We start from the raw sequence: 20,136 nt of genomic DNA on the forward strand, positions 1-20,136 counted from the left end.
GGTTGGCAGCAGACCTATCCACAGAAACTTGGCAGGCCAGGAAGGAGTGGCAGGATATATTCAATGAGCTGAATCAGAAAAATAAGCAGCCAAGAATTCTTTATCCAGCAAGCCTCTCATTCAAAATAGAAAGAGAGATTAAAAGTTGCCCACACAAACAAAAATTAAAGGAGTTTGTGACCACTAAACCAGCCCTACAAGAAATTTTAAGGAGGGGAGGGGAGAACATTCGCTGAGGGGAGAAAAGATAAAAACAAAAACAAAAAACGACCAAAACCAACAAAGACTAGAAAGGACCAGAGAACACCACCATAAACCCCAACTCTACAAGCAACATAATGGCAATAAATTCATATCTTTCAGTACTCACTCTAAACATCAATGGACTAAATTCTCCAATCAAAAGAGATAGGGTAACAGAATGGATAAGAAACCAAGATCCATCTATATGCTGTGTACAAGAGACCCACTTTAGACCTAAAGACACCTTCAGATTGAAAATAAGGGGATGGAGAACCATCTATCATGCTAATGGTCAACAAAAGAAAGCAGGAGTAGCCATACTTACGTCAGACAATCTAGACTTTAAAATAAAGCCTGTAACAAGAGATGAAGAAGGGCATTATTATCATAATTATACTAATTAAGGGTCTATCCACCAAGAAGATCTAACAATTGTAAACATTTATGCTCCAAACGTGAGAGGACCCAAAGATATAAATCAATTAATCACAAACATAAAGAAACTCCTCATTGATAGTAATACCATAATAGTAGGGGACTTCAACACCCCACTTACGGCAATGGACAGACCATCTAAACAGAAACTCAACAAGGAAACAATGGCTTTGAATGACACACTGGACCAGATGGACTTACAGATATATTCAGAACATTTCATCCTAAAGCAGCAGGATACACATTCTTCTCGAGTGCACATGGAACATTCTCCAGAACAGATCACATACTGGGACACAAATCAGCCCTCAACAAGTACAAAAAGATCGAGATCATATGTTGCAGATTTTCAGACCAAAACTGAAAACCATGAAACTCAAAATCAACCACAAGAAAGAAAATTGGAAAGATAACAAATACTTGGAGACTAAAGCACATCCTACTAAAGAATGAACGGGCCAACCAAGAAGTTAAAGAGGAAATTAAAAAGCACATGGAAGCCAATGAAATTGATAACACCACAACCCAAAACCTCCGGGACACAGCAAAGGCAGTCATAAGAGGAAAGTATATAGCAATCCAGGCCTTCCTAAAGAAGGAAGAAAGTTTTCAGATACACACCCTAAACTTACACCTCAAAGACCTGGAAAAAGAACAAGAAATAAAACCCCAAACCAGCAGAAGACAGGAAATAATAAAGATTAGAGCAGAAATTAATGCTAATGAAACAAACAAACAAACAAACAGTGGCACAGATCAATGAAACCAGAAGCTGGTTCTTTGAAAGAATTAACAAAATGGATAAACCACTAGCCAGTTGGATCAAAAAGAAAAAGGAAAGGACCCAAATAAATAAAATCAAGAATGAAAGAGGAGAGATCACAACCAACACTGTAGAAATACAAACTATACTAAGAGAATATCATGAGGAATTATACACCAATAAAATGGGCAACCTGGAAGAAATGAACAAATTCCTAGAAACATATAAACTACCAAACCTGAAACAGGAAGAAATAGAAAATTTGAACAGACTCATGAGCAATAAGGAAATCGAATTAGTAATCAAAACTCTCCCAAGAAACAAGAGTCTAGGGCCAGATGGCTTTCTAGGGGAATTCTACCAAACATTTAAGGAAGAGTTAACACCTATTTTCTTGAAGCTGTTCCAAGAAATAGGAATGGAAGGAAAACTTCCAAACTCTTTCTATGAAGCCAGCATTACCTTGATTCCAAAACCAGACAAAGACCCCACTAAAAAGGAGAACTATAGACCAGTTTCCCTGATGAACATGGATGCAAAAATCCTCAACAAGATATTAGCCAACTGGATCCAACAATACATTAAAAAAATTATTCACTACGACCAAGTGGGATTTACACCTGGGAGGCAGGGCTGGTTCAATATCCGCAAAACAATTTACATGATTCATCACATCAATAAAAGAAAGGACAAGAACCATATGATCCTCTCAATAGATACAGATAAAGCATTTGAGAATACAGCATCCTTTTTTGATAAAAACCCTTTAGAAAGTAGGGATAGAAGGAGCATACCTTGAGATCATAAAAGCCATATATGAATGACCCAATGCTAATATCATCCTCAATGGGAAAAACTGAGAGCTTTCTCCCTAAGGTCAGGAACAAGACAGAGATGTCCACTCTCCCCATTGTCATTCAACATAGTATTGGAAGTCTTAGCCTCTGCAATCAGACAACACAAAGAAATAAAAGGCATCCAAATCGGCCAGGAGGAGGTCAAACTTTCACTCTTCACAGATGACATGAAACTCTATATGGAAAACCCCAATATATTCCACCAAAAAAACCACTAGAATTGATTCATGAATTCAGCAAAGTTGCAGGATATAAAATCAATGCACAGAAATCGGTTGCATTCTTATACATCAACAATGAAGCAACAGAAAGAGAAATCAAGGAGTTGATCCCATTTACAATTACACCAAAACCCATAAAATACCTAGGAATAAACATAGCCAAAGAGGTGAAAAATCTATACACTGAAAACCATAGAAAGCTTATGAAAGAAATTGAAGAAGACACAAAAAATGGAAAAAATATTCCATGTTCCTGGATTGGAAGAACAAACATTGTGACAATGTCGATACTACCCAAAGCAATCTACATATTCAATGCAATCCCTATCAAAATAACACCAGCATCCTGCACAGAGCTAGAACAAACAATCCTAAAATTTGTATGGAACCAGGAAAGACCCTGAATAGCCAAAGCAATCTTGAAAAAGAAAACCAAAGCAGGAAACGTCACAATCCCAGACTTCAAGCTCTACTACAAAGCTGTAATCATCAAGACAGTATGGTACTGGCACAAGGACAGACACTCAGATCAATGGAACAGAATAGAGAACCCAGAAATGGACCCACAAACATATGGCCAACTAATCTTTGACAAAGCACGAAAGAATATCCAGTGGAGTCAAGACAGTCTCTTCAGCAAGTGGTGCTGGGAAAACTGGACAGCGACATGCAAAAGAATGAACCTGGACCACTTTCTTATACCATACACAAAAATAAACTCAAAATGGATGAAAGACCTAAATGTAAGACAGGAAGCTATCAGAATGCTTGAGGAGAAAGCAGGCAAAAACCTCTTTGATCTCGGCTGCAGCAACTTTTTACTCAACATGTCTCTGGAGGCAAGAGAAACAAAAGCACAAATGAACTACTGGGACCTCATCAAAATAAAAAGCTTCTGCAAAGCAAAGGAAATAATCAGCAAAACTAAAAGGCAACCGACAGAATGGGAGAAGATATTTGTAAACGACATAACAGATAAAGGGTTAGTATCCAAAGCCTATAAAGACCTTATCAAACTCAACACCCAAAAAAACAAATAATCCAGTGAAGAAATGGGCAAAAGACATGAATAGACACTTCTCCAAAGAAGACATCCAGATAGCCAACCAACACATGAAAAATTGCTCAACATCATTCATCATCAGGGAAATACAAATCAAAACCACAATGAGATACCATTTTACACCTGTCAGAATGGCTAACATTAACAACTCAGGCAACAACAGATGTTGGCGAGGATGTGGAGAAAGAGGATCTCTTTTGCATTGTTGGTGGCAATACAAGCTGGTGCAGCCACTCTGGAAAACAGTATGGAGGTTTCTCAAAAAACTAAAAATCGACCCAGCAATTGCACTACTAGGCGTTTATCCACGGGATACAGGTGTGCTGTTTCGAAGGGACACATGCACCCCCATGTTTATAGCAGCACTATCGGCAATAGCCAATGTATGGAAAGAGCCCAAATGTCCATCGATGGAGGAATAGATAAAGAAGATGTGGTATATATATACAATGGAGTATTACTCGGCAATCAAAAAGAATGAAATCTTGCCATTTGCAACTACATGGCTGAAACTGGAGGGTATTATGCTAAGTGAAATTTAGTCAGTCAGAGAAAGACAAAAGTCATATGACTCCACTCATGAGGACTTTAGGAGACAAAACAGATGAACATAATGGAAGGGAAACAAAAATAATATAAAAACAGGGAGGGGGACAAAACATAAGAGACTCATAAATATGGAGAACAAACTGAGGGTTTCTGGAGGGGTTGTGGGAGGGGGGGGTGGGCTAAATGGTTAAGGGGCATTAAGGAATCTACTCCTGAAATCATTTTTTCACTATATGCTAACTAATTTGGATGTAAATTTTAAAAAATAAAAAATAAGATTTAAAAAAAAGTGAATTTCACTGTACTTGGACCTTTGAAAGACATCATTAGCCACTAGTAAAATGCAAATCAAAACACTACAATGAGATATCACTTCACACCCACTAGGATGGTATCACTTAAAAAAATGGCCAATATCAAGTCCTAACAAGGATGTGGATAAATTGGAACCGACATACATGGCTGGTGAGAACGTAAAATGGTGCTGTTACTTTGGGAAACAAAGTGGCAGTTCCTTAAAAGGTTAAACATAGAGTTACCATGTGACCCAGCAATTCCAGTCTAGATATAGAATCCAGAGAAATAAAAACATACATCTACATAAAAAAATCTATCTATGAATATTCATAGCAGCATTATTCACAACTGGCAAAAAGCGGAAACCACCCATATGTCCATCAACCGATAAATGGATAAACAAAATATGATACTATTTCCCTACCATGCGATATTATTTGTTCACAAAAAGGAATGAAGTATTGATGACATGGACGAACCTTGAAAACATTATGTTAAGTGAAAGAAACCAGTCACAACAGGCAAATCCGTAAAGATAGAAAGTAGATTAGCAGTTGCCAGTGGCTGGGGCTGGGGAGAAGGAAGAGAATGCGTGCTAATAGGTACAGCGTTTCTTTTTGGGGTGATCAAGATCCGTTCTAAAATTGTGGTCAATAGTTGTACAACTGCGGAGTATACTAAATGCGGAGTATCTTAAATGGGTGAATTGTCTGCTACAAATCACATCTCCTAAAAGCTTTTAAAACGCAGAGATCATTAAAGCAAAATTGAAAAATAAAGTGGGTTTTTAAGTCACCATCTCAGAGACACCGTTGTCCCCGAGCACTTTCACCTTCCTACTATTGTCTTGGACCAACCAGTGTTCTTCCGGCAGTCTGTAAGCAAGGAGCACCTAATAGCTGATGACCTGGGGACCCCTCATGGCCTACAAACTCTTCTTTCTTGGCCCCTAGCACATTTAAAAGATTTTCAAGCTTAGTTACCAACATTTCACAGCTAGAAGAGTTCACATTAAATGTGGATTTCTGGCTTCTCCAGAGAACAAAACAAAACAGAGTGAGAACATAGATCTGACTTGATGGCCACCCTGGACCTACATTTCCCACGTGGAAAAATGACACTACCCTCTTTAGGGCATGATGCCCTTCCTAGTTTGCCCCTGTACACCCAGTCTGCATCATTTCGTGGTCACTTCTTTTTAGTCCCTTAGGGACATCTGAGTTTACACTGCCAGCTCACACCTTTCCCTGCATCACATTTTTCTTATTTTGCATCCCATTCCCTCAGGCCCTATTTGATGACTGGCGAATCCTGGGGTTTCTAACCTTGGTAGCACAGCAGAATCTCCTGGGGCCAAAGTAAAAAATCCCTATGTAAAGGTGCACCCCTGACAGGTTAAATCAGAACCTTCAGGGCAAGGGTGGGGGGTGCAGGCACAGGCCTAACAGTAAAAACCCAAACAAAAAATCCTACTTCCTAGGTGATTGCAATTTATATCTAGGGAAGCGAGCCACTGGGCTAATCTGCTAATTCAAGTCAAGGAAAAGATTTTAGTATCCAGTAAAGGTTTAATGGCCTTTCAGATAACTTTTATTTTTCAACCATTGCCTCAGTGAGTTAATGATGTGGAAATTAAAGGCAAAACTAAAAGGACGGTTTTGGTTAGGTGAATGTTTTACTTGATTTTCAAAGCAGAGTGGGTGGCTGATTGGACCTCAACATAACTGTCATTTTTATAACTAGTCATATTAAAAGATTTTGTAATCATTACACCAAGCATGGACAAGTCATGATGCCTTTACAGTGGGGCCTCTCTGTTATTTTTAAAACAGCAAGATTTTTAATCAATGAATTTGAGTTGTTATGGAGACTTTCTGTGGGTCCTGGCAATGTCACTGGGGCTGACAAGTTAACAGGGGTTTGTGAGGCCATGAGTGGTCAAAACAGCAAGACAAGAACACGCGCTGGCAGCCATTGATAAAGACTTACTGAAGTGACAAGACTTTTGTTTCTTATCATCTCCAGTTCAGATGGAAGCTTTGAAGGCATTCTGCAGTGGGAGACGATGGGGTCCGGGTGCGGTGTGGGGGATGGGGAGAGCTCCTCTCTCCCCACCCCCCTTCTTCCCCCCAGAGGTCCTTCCCCTAGAGGATTCACAGAAGGCTCTAGGTAGAGAAAACATGTGTTAGGCACGAGCAGTCCCCTCCTACCTTGCAGGCCTGTCCTTCAAGGTTCTCTTGAACTTCACTGCTTCGAATCAGGAATCCAAGGCTCTCCTTAAAGCCTACTAGAAAGTGCTGTAGGTTGAATCTCCCCTCCCAGGACCCCAACAGGCCAACAAACGGCACCCCTTGGAAAGTGCGAGTGCAGCCTAGCTAGAAGCCTGGGCCGCGGGCTGGGACTGGGCGGTCACTGCGGGGATAATGCCCGCGGCCGCACCCCGGGGCAGGTGGGGCGTCCACTGCACCTGCAAACCGCGCGCCTCGGCTCGGCCCCCTTGCATCCCCGCAGTCCAGCCCACCCGGGAGAGGCCGCCTGCGGGGCCGCAGTGGGGAGGGAGACACGCGGCGGGCGGCGGTACTGTCCAGGGGGAGGCGGGCGGAGGGAAGGCGCTGCCGCCGCCGCCGCTGCCGTCTCTCTGGCGGCGACACAGACGCCGGGAGCGGCCAAAGCGGTGAGTCGCTGTGCCTTCCCTCCGATTCTCTGGAGCCTGGGCACATCGGAGTTGCAGGCGGGGCGGGGTGTGCGGGGGCCGGCGGCGCCGGGAGCGGCTGCTGTGGGGACCCGCGTGCTCGGAGCCCAGCGGCACAGGGGTGGGCGCGAGGAGCGCGCGGTCCTCAGGACCTGGTCCCTGCAGCCATTCCCGGTGCAGCTCACCCGGTCAGTTCCCCTGTCCTGCCCTCAGTGCCTCGGAGGGAAAATAAAACAAAGCCAAAGACCCTGGGTGGCCGGAAAGGGGAGAGCAACTTTGCCGACGGACGCGCTGAGGCGCGCGGGGCAGGCAGTATGGGGGCGCACTAGGTCGGAAGGGGGCGTTCGTGCGCCTGGTGGCCCCGGGGACTTCTGGAGCAACCTTTCAGGGCGGGGGTTGGGGTCGACGGCACTCGCTGGTTCCCGGGGCTGCAGAGTCCGCCCTGAGAGTCTACAGGAGGCGTGTGTGTGATGTGGGGACCTGGGGAGGGGGCTTGGGGAGCCACCGAAGGCGGTAGTTGAACCCAGAGGAGGAAGTGGCATGCATTTGGGACTCCGACCTGAAAGATTTGCGACTCTTGCCCTCGGGGACTCGGGAAGGGGTGTGCTGGGGAGATGTGTTTGAGTGTTTTTCAGTGCATACCGATTTATTTTTAGCTTCCAGAGAAGCAGGATGTGCAAAGTGGGTTGTATCAGCCCGGGAGGGGCAGGAGGTCTCCCTGTCCGCAGGAAATGCACAAGTTTCTTGCTGCAGATGCTTGCTTTAAGCCCAGAGAAAGAAAGCCTTTTGGCTCTCTGAAGACCTCCCCGCCAGGGCCACTTTCTTCCTGAGGGTCTGAGGCTGCAGGTCAGGCCGGTCAAGCGTGCTTCTGTTGTTAAACGCTGGCCCCAAATGCTGGTACGCGTTCTGTTCGCAGGGCAACTGGTGTGAAACACAGACGTAGGGCTGCCAAGGTCTCGCTTGCTGAGAAGGAAACCACACAAGCTTGCTCAAAGTTTTCCCAGCTTTGTCTGACTTGAAAATAACAGACTTAAGCAGCTGTATTACCAAGAGCAGGATTCTCGGTCTAGGCTTCTCAGACCTAATTGGCAATGCCTGTGGGTCTTTACCTCGGCCTGGGAGACGCCTGTGTTTGAGGGTCAAATGCAGGACGCAGAGGCGGCAATGGAGGAGGGGGTGGTGTGATGGGAGTGTGGGCGTATGGGAGGGGCACCATTGGGAGCTGAGTACAGATCTGGGGAGGGGCTTCCGTCAGAGGAGGAGGCTCGAGAAGCTGAAACCCAAGTGTTCTGGTGCCCCAGCTAGATCCCTGGAAATTGCCCCGGAGTCTCCCCCGTTTCAGCTAGTCAGCAGCAGTCCTGAGGACCCGCTCTCTGTAAGTGTGCCAGGTGAATGGGCTGTGAGGAGCATGGGCTGTGCCGCCAAACTGCAGGCTCTGAGTTCTGGCTGGGACACGAGTAGCTCCCAGACCCTGGGCTCCTTACTTCTCTGTTTCCTGATCTGTGGCTTGAGGTTGATAAGAGGTAGCCGACCTATCTCTGGTTCGTTGGGCAGATAAAATGAATTAATACACGGAAAGCACTTCACACAGTGCTTTGTCATTAGTAAGTGCGGCATAAATGTGAGCTCTCGTCGTTTGTTGTTGTTAAGCCCCCTTTTCCCTCTTCCTGCTGCCACTGATTTAGTTGACGACCTTATCTCTTGCCTGAATTGCTCCAATGGCCTTCACACCAGCTCCTTGCTCTGCATCAGGACGCGCCTGCCCCAGTCCATTCTCCAAACTGCAACTAGAATGCTCGTTTTGAAAGCAAAAATCTGACTCCAGTCATTCTGCTTAACTTCCTTCAGAGGTTTTCTGTGGCTTTTGGGGTAGAGTTCGGGCTCCAGGGAATTTCATGACCTCACTCTTGTTTCCTCACCAGCCTCATCTCCCAAGCCTCTCCTCGTGTAGCTTCAGCTCAGCACTGAGCTGGGCTCACCCTTCCTCATCTGGGCGACTCCTGTGAATTTTTCCCTACTGCCTACCAGCAGACCTCTTGCCCCCCACCCCCACGTTCCCAGCTAATTGTGCTGCCCTAGCTTGGCGCCCTGCATCATCATCTACACATCAATCAGTCTTCCCTACCTGCAGGTGCCTTGCGGGGTGGATTGTGGGCCTCAGAAAATGTTTGTTGAATGAATAAATAAATGCAGGTCAAACAAAGTTTAATTCTTCTCACTAAAGCCAAAAGCAAACATGGAGAATAATAGAAAGACAAAACCAATCTTTAGTATAGTACTGTACCATAAAAACGTTGGGAAATAACTAAGGAGCAAGATGTTGGTCAAAAGCAGTGTGGCATGCTATCTTGTCACCATTTCAGAGGTATTTGTTTAAATTATAAAGGGTCAGACTAATAATGGAGAGATGTAGTGATTTGAACTCTTCCCTTTACTCGTAAAAAGGTGGGGGATCTCACATTTGGCTATGACGGATAGAGGTCTAGCGCTTTGAAGAGGTCGTGAAGTGAATTTGGTTCTGGAGGCAGAGGTGAATGTTACCACATGCATGGACTTTGTAGCTCTTCCTGGGATTGTGGCTTCCCCTGGAGTGTGGATTTCGGCTTGTCCTGGGATTGGTATGAAGAGAGCAGAGTTCCTCTGTTACATTTCAGGTGATTCAGTATGTTCTGTGGGTGCATTTCTGACTGAGGCAGCATTTCCAAGCGTTCCATTACCGGGTTCCCGGGATCCATGCAGAGGGAGCTAAGGTGGTTCCCAGTTCCCTGGGACAGCCTGAGTCTGATTTCTAGGCTCCAGAACGGGCGTGGGGGGGTTGTATAGCTGAGGAATCAAGAATGCTTGTTTACATTTTTAAAGGGCCGTAAACAAAACAAATCAAAATACAGAGAAGAATATGCAACAGAGACCATGCCTAAAATAATTACTACCTAGTGGTTTATAGAAAAACGTTGTCAACTGCTGTTCTGGAGCTGAGACCATAGGTTTCATTTCTCATATCATCTTTTTTTTTAAAAATCTTTTTTTTTAACGTTTATTTATTTTTGAGACAGAGCACGAATGGGGGAGGAGCAGAGAGAGAGGGAGACACAGAATGGGAAGCAGGCTCCAGGCTCTGAGCCATCAGCCCAGAGCCCGACGCGGGGCTCGAACTCACGGACCGCGAGATCACAAGATCGCAAGATCGTGACCGGAGCTGAAGTCGGACGCTTAACCGACTGAGCCACCCAGGCGCCCCGCTTATATCATCTTTGATTGATTGATAGTGGCTGCCTAGAGACCTGGGCTGAATAGGAATCCAAGGCTGAATCCAGGCTCGGCAGGAAAGAGTGCTGTGATCAATTAGTGGTGTCTGTTGGGGTGTGGGATTAGACAGTGGTGGCATATAATCTTTTTCCTTACCACCCCTCTGTGTCACCGTGAAAGAGAGTATCATTGAAGGATAATGAAGGCAGACGTCAGGGACAGAGCGCACCAATTTAAAAAGTCATCCTTAGAAGAAGCCAGGAAATTTCTACCATTACCGTAAACTATCACTATAGTTAATATTAGTAGCTTCCATTTATCAAGTGTGTTCTATGTATGTACATGAGGATCCCATTTAAACTTTGTAATAATTTTTCAGGAGATACTTATTTTAATTAGGACTCAATTCTGTTGCAAGGGTCAAACAACTTTAAAAAAAAAAAGGAACGTTATTTTGTCTCTTCTAACTCTTCAGTCCAGAGAAATATACTTCAGGTATGGCTTAATCCAGGGTTTAAGCATCATTACCAGGACCTGGTGTCTCTCTCTCCATTTCTTGATTTGTTTTTTGAAGTTGGCACCATTTTTAGGCTCCATTTAAACCATTGTGGGTTTAAATCCAGCTAGGAAGTGAGAGCCTCTATTCCAGCATCGCTTGCTATGACTAGCTGTGACTTTATTGGCTTTGATAGGATCCAGTGCCTCTTCCTGTGGCTGGAGGGCCATATACTAGTAGAGCTTGGGCTTGGTCACAGGTTTTATCTTTGAGCCATAGGCTAAGGAGTAGGAGCAGGGTCATTTTCCAGAAGAACATTGTTAGAATACGTTGTTATACTGTCACCAGAAGATGGGCCAATGGATGTTGGATTGCAAAGCAACAGATGTCCACTATAGTGCTGTTAGTATAGATGAGGGAAACAAGTTTAGGGACACTCAGTAACTTGCACAAGGACACATGGCTAGTAAACAGTTGAGTTCTGACTTGCAACCCACAATTTCTACACTTAGTATAATTATTCTACACTCAGTAGAATTGTTTGTGAACAGAACAATTTTTTTTTTAAGTAGGTTCCATGTCCAACGTGGGGCTTGAACTCACGACCCTGAGGTTGAGAGTCTCATGCTCCACTGACTGAGCCAGCCAGGCGTTCCATTAGCAGAACAATTTGAAGTGAGTTTAGTAAAAAGCTCTGACCTCTTATTTCTGAAAATATAGCTAACTAACTTCAAGAAATGTTAGGTGTTGGCTGGCTGGCTAGAAGATAGGAGGAAAAGGAAGACATACACTACTTTGGCTGGATTTTTACTCACATTTTCAACCAATATTCTTTGGCAGTTTCCACATGTTCAACACTGTGTTAAGTACCAGTGATATGTGATGAATAAGATCTAGTCTCCTACCTTTAAGAAGTTCAGATTTCAACATGAAATTGCAAGACGTCATTAGGGGACAGACTCATTGGAAGGAGGACCATGTGGGAGGAGGTGCAGGAGCAGAGCCCCCTTGGTGGGGACAGTGACCTTCCAGTGTGTTTTGCTGACATGTCCCCAGTACAGTGTTTTGTGTGATAGGCAAGTGATAAGCATTTCTTGAATGTTATTTTTTTTATTGTGGTTAAATATAAATAACACAACATTTAGCATTTTAACCATTTTTAAGTGTAAAGTTCTGTGGCATCAAGTACATTCATATTCTTGTGCAACTGTCACCACCATTCATCTCCAGAACTGTTTCATCTTTCCAAACTGAAACTCTAAACCCATTATATAAAAACTCGCCCCACCCCCAACTCTCCCCCCAGCTCCTGGCAACCACCATTCATTCTTTCTGTCTATATGCATTTGACGACCTTAGGTGCCTTATGTTAAGTGGAATCGTACAGTATTTGTCATTTTGTGACTGGTTTATGTCACTTAGCATAATGTCTTGGAGGCTCATCCATGTCGTATCATGTGTCCAAATTTCTTTCCTTTTTAGGGCTGCATAATACTCCACTGTATGGATAGACCACATTTTATTGATCCATTCATTTGTCAGTGGGCACTTGGGTGACTTCCACCTTTTGGCTATTGTGAATAATGTGGCTATGAACATGGATGTGTAAAATATCTGTTTGAGTCCCTGCTTTCAATTCTTTTGCATCTGGGCCCAGAAGTGGAATTGCTTATCATATGATTTTTCGAGGAACTGCCATACTGTTTTCGACAGCAGCTACCATTTTACATGCCCACCAGCAGTCTACACAGGTTCCAATTCCTCCACTTCCTTGCCAACACTTGCTGTTTTTGGTTTTTTAAAAAATATGTAATAGCCGTCCTAGTGGGTGTGAAATGCTTAGTATAGTATTAAAAGTAGGTTGGGACCAAATTGTGAGGGACGGTAGCAGAATCTGAGTTTCATTTGGAGGAGCTATTGAGTATTTGTGGCAAGAGCATGATTACTTCCCCACATTAAATAGAGAGTGAAGAGAAGAAAGACAGCAGAAGAGTTAGGGGGTTATTTTAATTATTCAGATGAAAGAGAACCTAATAGTTTTCTCCACATTTATACAACTGTGGATATTACATTTATTGCCACACTAAATGGTATTGGACTTGGGGAGGAAAGGTAAATGTGGCACCGAGATATCTCATGACCAAAGATGCCACAGACAAGTTAAGTTGACTGCTGTTGCTAATAATGACAGTAATGATTCCAAATGCCTTTATGCACTTTCTGTGAACATGGCAGTGTTCTAAACATTAATTAATTGATTCTGATAAAATCCTTTCAACGGTTTATCAACCAGGGTCCCCTAAGGAGGCAGATGACATACTCAAAGGGTATAACTGAAGAAAGTTTAATGAAGGGACTATTTACAAAGATGTGGGCAGGGTTTTTTCTTTTTTAATGTTTATTTATTTTTGAGAGACAGAGAGAGAGAGAGAGAGAGAGAGAGAGACAGAGCATGAGTGGGGGAGGGGCAGAGAGAGGGAGACCCAGAATCAGACGCAGGCTCCAGGCTCTGAGCTGTCAGCACAGAGCCCGACGCGGGGCTTGACCTCACAAACTGTGAGATCGTGACCTGAGCCAAAGTCAGACACTTAACTGACTGAGCCACCCAGGCGCCCCATAAATATGTGGGCAGGGTTAAGGGAAATCACCAGGAGTGGCCAGCAATGCATGTAAATCTTTACTACCCCAGCCCTGAAAGGGGGATGTGAGAGAGAGGTTTCTGGAATTACTCTTCAGTAGAGGAATATAGCTACACTCAAACTGTGGCCTGGTGTGGAGGCATCTAGATGAGGGTCCCCAACCACTCTTTTCTCCCCTCTCTGATTTCTGCTGGTGCCTCTCAACCTAACCAGACCAGAGGGCAAGAAAACTTGATATAAGGACTACCTTGTATCTAGAAATGAGCCTCCTAGGGCTGAGAGTGGAGTGAGGCTGGATCTGGAGAGGAAAACAGAGAGGATCCAGCAGGAGGGAACGCAGCTATGATGATCCTTATTTCACAGGTGAGGGAACTGAAGCATCAAGAGGTTGAATGACCTACCCAAGGTCACTAATAACTAATGGGGCTGGGATTGAAACCCAGGGAATATTTCCACTGTATATCCAGTCAGATCTGGAATGTTAGGTTTCCCCCAGACCTGTGTGTTTAGATTCTTTGGGAATAATCTGATTTGTACAAACTTAGCTTGGCTCTCAAAATGTAGAGGAAGTGACTGCTCAGAATTTCCCCCTTTCCCCCACTAAATAACAACACGTATTTCATATATGTCATAACTGAATGATTGTATTTAGATTAAAAAAATATTTTCTGGGACGCCTGGGTGGCTCGGTTGGTTAAGCATGCGACTTCAGCTCAGGTCATGATTTTGTGGTCTGTGGGCTCGAGCCCTGCATCAGGCTCTGTGCTGACAGCTCCGAGCCTGGAGCCCACTTCAGATTCTGTGGCTCCCCCTCTCTCTGCCCCTCCCTTGCTTGCACTCTGCCTTTATCTCTCTCAAAAATAAATAAAGCATTAAAAAATTAAAAAATACCTTTTCTATGTAATTGGTGGGGATAACAATAAGTCCTTGAAACCCGCGTGAGAAAGATACGTTTGTTTTGTTTTGCTTTTAGCGAAAAGCTCCAAAGGAGTTGACCGTGTAACCTGGCCGCTTAAACATTAATGAGACCTCGGGCTGCGTTATAGAAGTTTCCAGTACAAGGGAGATGGTATTTCCCTCTGTGCTATCCTGGCAGGAGTGAATGGAGAAAGAAAGCAATGTCTAATGTGGGGTCACTAGTGGGCCCCCCTCCCCCAAGGCATGACTAAAGGGCTTTCTAGCCAGAAAAAGCTCTGTGCTTTTTAAAAATTTTTAATTTTTTATTCTGGGCTCAGAAGTAGGCTCCCTGTGCAAACAAAATGGGCTGCATTGGAAGGCCTCATATTTTCCATTCCCGGAGGTTGTGAGGCTGAGGCCATAGGTGAGAGATGTGGCTGAGGGCTTATGTTAGTTTCCTGTGGCCTCTGTAACAAATTACCACAAACTGGGTGGCTTAAAATAACAGAAATGTTTGTTCTCACCGTTCTGGAGGCCAGAAGTCCAAGATCAAGGTATTAGCACGGCTGAGCCTCCAGAGGCTTTGGGGGAGAAGTCTTTGCTCGCCCATGCCAGGGGCTGGTGGCTGGATTCTGTCATGATGCCCCTAGATTTGATTTACTGCTTGGGTTCTAGGTTCCTTGACACAGCAGGGGTTTTGTAAACACTTTTGATCTACTGAAATTTTATTGTAACTTTAAACCACCAAACGAACAAGACAGCTAAAAATCTACCATCTGTTATTTCTGACATGGGGCGTGAGTGAAAGAAGCTATCAAAAACCAGTCTGACCCCTGCCTCAGATGGAAGTTTCCTTGCTTTGCTTTGCCCAGTGGCCTTCGAGGAAACGAATGGGAGAGAGACACTGGCCCTGTTCTGGCTTCTCACCTGGGGCTTTCCCAGATGCTTTCAAAATGATGCTCCGAGGGAGGCTAAGGATATTGGCGTCTTTCGGGAAATGGAAACAGAAGCAGTATAGGCTCTAGTTTCTAGGCTTTCGGAAAGCATCAGTTTAGAAATATAGTTTGTAAGTTTTGCTGACCCATCAATGAACCTTCTATGTGTGGGTTTTCAATACTTTGTCTCAAACTGGGGCTTATGTATACCAGGAAAACAAGGCAAGGTCAAGGGTAGCTTTGGCAATTACCTGGCTAATTCGAAGACTATATCCCATCAAGTGGGGTACATCAAGAGTCCACGCCAGGGCATAAATTATTCTGCTTATTTGTCTGCATTGATCACATTAACTGAATAAAGAGCCAAAATCCCTTCCCTCCGTGCTGTGGAGAGGCCCTTGTTAAGTTCCGTTTCTCTCCAGGGTGCAGCTTACTTGGGTTTCTCAGCCACTTTGCAGTTTGACTTCAAAAGAGAAAGAAAAAAAAGGTAAAATGTTCCCTCACTTTATTGTGTTATATATTCTGCTGTATCATTGTGACTCTGGTTAATATTAACTTTGGGTCTGTCTGCTTTGAATAATATACCTGGAATCTTGTGATACTTACAGAATTTAGTCTTACCAGCTAAGGAAAATGGTTTGCCTTTCCTGAAGACCAGCTACATAATCTGTGGGGCCCTGGTTTAAAGATTATCAAGAATTTCAAAATGGTGTCAACAGAGCATTAGGCCAAGTGTGGGGCCCTTCCGAGCACGGGGCCTAGTGTAACTAACTACCTAGGGCACTTGCCCATGAACTGGCACCAGCCTCACACATATGCTGAGCTAGACCCCTTCTTACTAATATAGCACCTCACATGCTCCTGCAAAGGTCAGTAAACTGACCAGGCCAGTTTACTCTGCCTCAGTGGGAACACACTCTTATGTAGGAACAAGGACATGGCAAGCAGGCTGGATATCCCTTAAAAAAAATTTTTTTTTAATGTTTATTTATTCTTGAGAGAGCGAGCAAGCAGGGGAGGGGCAGAGAGAGAGGGAGACACAGAATCCAAAGCAGGGTCTAGGCCCTGAGCTGTCAGCAAAGAACCCAATGCAGGGCTTGAACTCAGTAACTGTGAGATCATGACCTGAGCCGAAGTCGGATACTTAACCGACTGAACCACCCAGGCGCCCCAGGGTGGACATCTCTTGTCGGCTCTTTCTTCCATGTCCTCTTTCCTCCTGTATCCACTTGCTCTGTGCCCTGAGACGCATCAAGGGCAATCTTTGTCTTTGATTTCTGGTATAATTTGGCCAATGGTGGATCCAACCCACCCCTGGGAGAGTGGGAGGAGAGTGGGGGAGGGTGCGTTCCCTCCTGATGGGTTGCATACTGCAGGTTGGTTTCATCTGTATGCTGAAGGCCACAGCTCATGCCAGGGGTCTTCTCCATCCAGCCTCCATCTTTGGAATTCCTTTATCCCCCACCCCCAGTCATGCACTCAGGCCTAGGGATGGTAATGACTTCCTGCTGTTGCCAGCCTTCCCTGCTTTTCTACACCCTTCGTTACACTTTTCTCAGTAGTCTCTCCAATAGGACTCTTCAGTAGGATTAAAAAGCACCCCCTGTTTCCTACCTGGGCCTCAGCTGGTTCAGCAGCCCTCTGCCAGGGTTGGGCCATACCTTGCACTGCTACAGAGCAGGAGAAGCTAATGGCTCTGGTAACTGACTTTTGCGCCAACTCCTGGTAAGCTTGGGCCAGCAGGAAGCCATATGTCCGCATCCACAGTGGCAGAGAGCACACACTTCGGAGTCAGGCATTTGAATTCTCTGGTCATACTTGGGACGAGTCCTATAAAAATGAGCATAATGATAGTTCTTCACTTCTAGGGTTGTTTTGAGCATGGAGTGAGATCACCAGGCACGATGCCTGGTATACAGTAAGTGCTCCGGAAGCATGGGTGTTTTTACACAGTTTCTATGGAGTGTCTCACCGGAGGGGATACGCTGTCTATACTCTGTCTCTGATCAGAACTGCAGCACTTACTGCCTGGATTACACCGATGATTATCAACTTTTCACTGCTTCATTGTTGTTTTGGGTATTATTTCTGTCTTCTCCATTAGATTGTAGTAATCTGGGAGCTAGGGATTTTATCTCATGCAAATTTTTTGAACTGATCTAAGTTCTCAACCTGGTTGCCAGCACATTGTTAATTGGTCAAGAAATATGTCTTGGTTAAATATAAGGCCATATAGTTTATTATTCGTACCGGGAAGCCTTTGAAAGTGGGGGAGGAGCACTTTTTAATAATCACACCAAAACAAGAGGGACAAGCAGGGGCAGTTTTGGCAAACCGGGTCATAGAAGCCCTCCAGTTAAGTGAGACTTAAGATAGTTTTCCAAATGTTATTTTAAAATTTGCCAGCCGACACTCTTTTGTATTAGTCTGCTTTTGGTTTATGAGATAAAGACATGAGTTTTAAAAAACATAGGAAAGGTATGTTTAACATTCCTAATAGATTTTTGGGCCAAATTTGAGGCAATGAGTTAGGATTTCTTCCTCCTTCTCCTCCTTCTCCTCCTTCTCCTCCTTCTCCTCCTTCTCCTCCTTCTCCTCCTTCTCCTCCTTCTCCTCCCTCTCCTCCCTCTCCTCCCTCTCCTCCCTCTCCTCCCTCTCCTCCCTCTCCTCCCTCTCCTCCCCCTCCTCCCTCTCCTCCCTCTCCTCCCTCTCCTCCCCCTCTTCCCCCTCCTCCCCCTCCTCCCCCTCCTCCCCCTCCTCCCCCTCCTCCCCCTCCTCCTCCTCCTCCTCCTCCAAGATTTTATTTTTTTAAGTAATCTCTACACCCAACGTGGGGCTCAGACTCACAACCCTAGATAGAGCCATGTACTCCGCTGACTGAGCCAGCCAGGCACCCCAAGGGTCCGGGCTTCTTGTACAGTTAGATACCTACCTTTGTATCTTACTATCCTACTTTACATTGGATACCTACTTACACAACTTTCTTGTGTGTCTGCCTTTTTTCTTTTTTCCATATATGGCCTAATGATTGTCCTAATTGCAATAGTGATCATTTATGTTCAGAGATGGCAAAAATAGATGTATATACATGTATTTTTCTGAGCATCTTTTTGTATTTCTGGTTGCCTAGGTGACATTCCCAAGAGAACGTGTGCTAATCTGCTATTATTACAGCAGAGATAAGATGGCAACTATTTTTAGTCTCTTTTATACCTCTCTTTTTCCCCACCAGCCCGTTTCATTGGTTTATTTCTCCCGTTTCCATTATTGGAAGGCCACATATAACTTCCTTCTTCCAGTTCTGATCTGGGGATTGTCACTTTTGGAAAATTGATGTAGTAATTCAGTACCTCCTTCATTCAGAATTACTAAATCTGTACTGATAGTCGATTCTGTTGGCTAGTTGATACCAGTTGTTTTTCTCACAGATCGTCCAAGCCAGCCTTAGGCAGGAGATATTTTTGGTAGAAGTAAAAAAGAACGTGGATGCAATCTGTAGTGCTATAGCAGAAAGAGCATATCCACTCTGGGGCTGGATTAGCCTGGTTTCGGTCTTGGCATTGTCCCATATTAGCTGCGTGACCTCCTGGAGCTTGTACCTTTAGGTAACAACTGGGGTGACAGTGGTGCTGCTTCCTGGGGTTGTTGTGAGGGTTGAGAAGGTTAAGTGTGTAACACATGCGAGCATGAGCTCAACATCTCACATGCAGAAGTTCTTCTGCTGCTGTGGCTGTTCTTTACTAACAAAGGTGTAAGTATACCACCTTTCAGAAAATACTGTCACGCAAGTTATTGCGAATACTTGAATTTACTAAGGAGATGTATTGGAGGGATCATTATTTTCTTCACTAAATTTTGTTTTTACTAAAATCTTTTGCCGGGGTACCTGGGTGGCTCATGCGGGTGAGCATCTGACTGTTGGTTTCGGCTCAGGTCATGATCTCACGGTTCATGGGTTTGGGCGCTGAGTCAGGCTCTGCGCTGACAGCGTGGAGCCTGCTTGGGATTCTCTCTCTCCCTCTCTCTTCCTCTGTCTTCCTTCCTCTCTGCTCCTCCCCTGCTTGTGAGCTTGTTCTCTCTCTCAAAAAAAAAATCTTTCACTAAGATTTTCTTTTATAAATCAGTGTTAATATTTGGAATATTTTCTTTCATTATTTTTTTAAAGATTTTATTTTTTAAGTAACTTTGCACCCGACGAGGAGCTCGAACTCACAACCTTGAGATCAAGCGTCACATGCTCAACTGACTGAGCCAGCCAGGATCCCCATTCTTTCATTATTTTTATGTAAAGATATATATGATATGTATCTCTGAAGTACTATGCAATAAGGGATTTGGAGTGTCTATCTGACCATTAAATGCACCTGAAGGGGAAATATTTAGCCTAACTCAGTATTAGGGAGAGGGCCTGAAATACTGCACCAGGAATCTGAGATATTACTTTGGATTGTATGGCAAGTGTGAGAGGAGAGATGGACTTTAATCTGTTGTTATTTTAAATAATTTAATATTGGGGCACAGTCCTGGCTCAGGGTCCTTTGGTTCTCACTCTTTTGCAATGTTATTCTATTTAGGTAAATAGATTTATCATTATCACTTAGATTAATCATTTGATAAATGAGGTAGACTGCTGCGTCATTGTCCTGCAGTGTGGCTTGGTGCCCTTGAGGACAGAGAAGGTGAGATGGACAGACAGACACACACACACACATACACACATTTCTTTAGACATGTGATCTAAAGTTTCTAGTAGAACATTTACAGGAAGTGCTCTTTGATAGGGTTTTGCACTGGGACTTGTCC

At 44.3% G+C, this 20,136-nt stretch overlaps 1 protein-coding gene across 4 annotated transcripts in view; it reads left to right on the forward strand.

Annotated features, from left to right (window-relative positions):
• Nucleotides 1–7,082: 7,082 nt before the first annotated feature.
• The window catches only part of NCALD (neurocalcin delta), a 393,861-nt gene continuing 380,807 nt past the window's right edge, over nt 7,083–20,136 (forward strand). For 3 of the 4 annotated variants that reach the window (XM_053208638.1, XM_015078032.3, XM_027064113.2), the window contains exon 1: nt 8,353–8,495. The gene's annotated coding sequence lies outside the window, so the exon portion shown is untranslated. Of the gene's footprint in view, nt 7,103–8,352; nt 8,496–20,136 lie in introns of those variants that run through there. The other variant, XM_053208637.1, reaches the window with a different exon arrangement.

Source organism: Acinonyx jubatus, chromosome F2 (genome assembly GCF_027475565.1).
Source record: "Acinonyx jubatus isolate Ajub_Pintada_27869175 chromosome F2, VMU_Ajub_asm_v1.0, whole genome shotgun sequence".
NCBI classification, from domain to species: Eukaryota; Metazoa; Chordata; class Mammalia; order Carnivora; family Felidae; genus Acinonyx; species Acinonyx jubatus.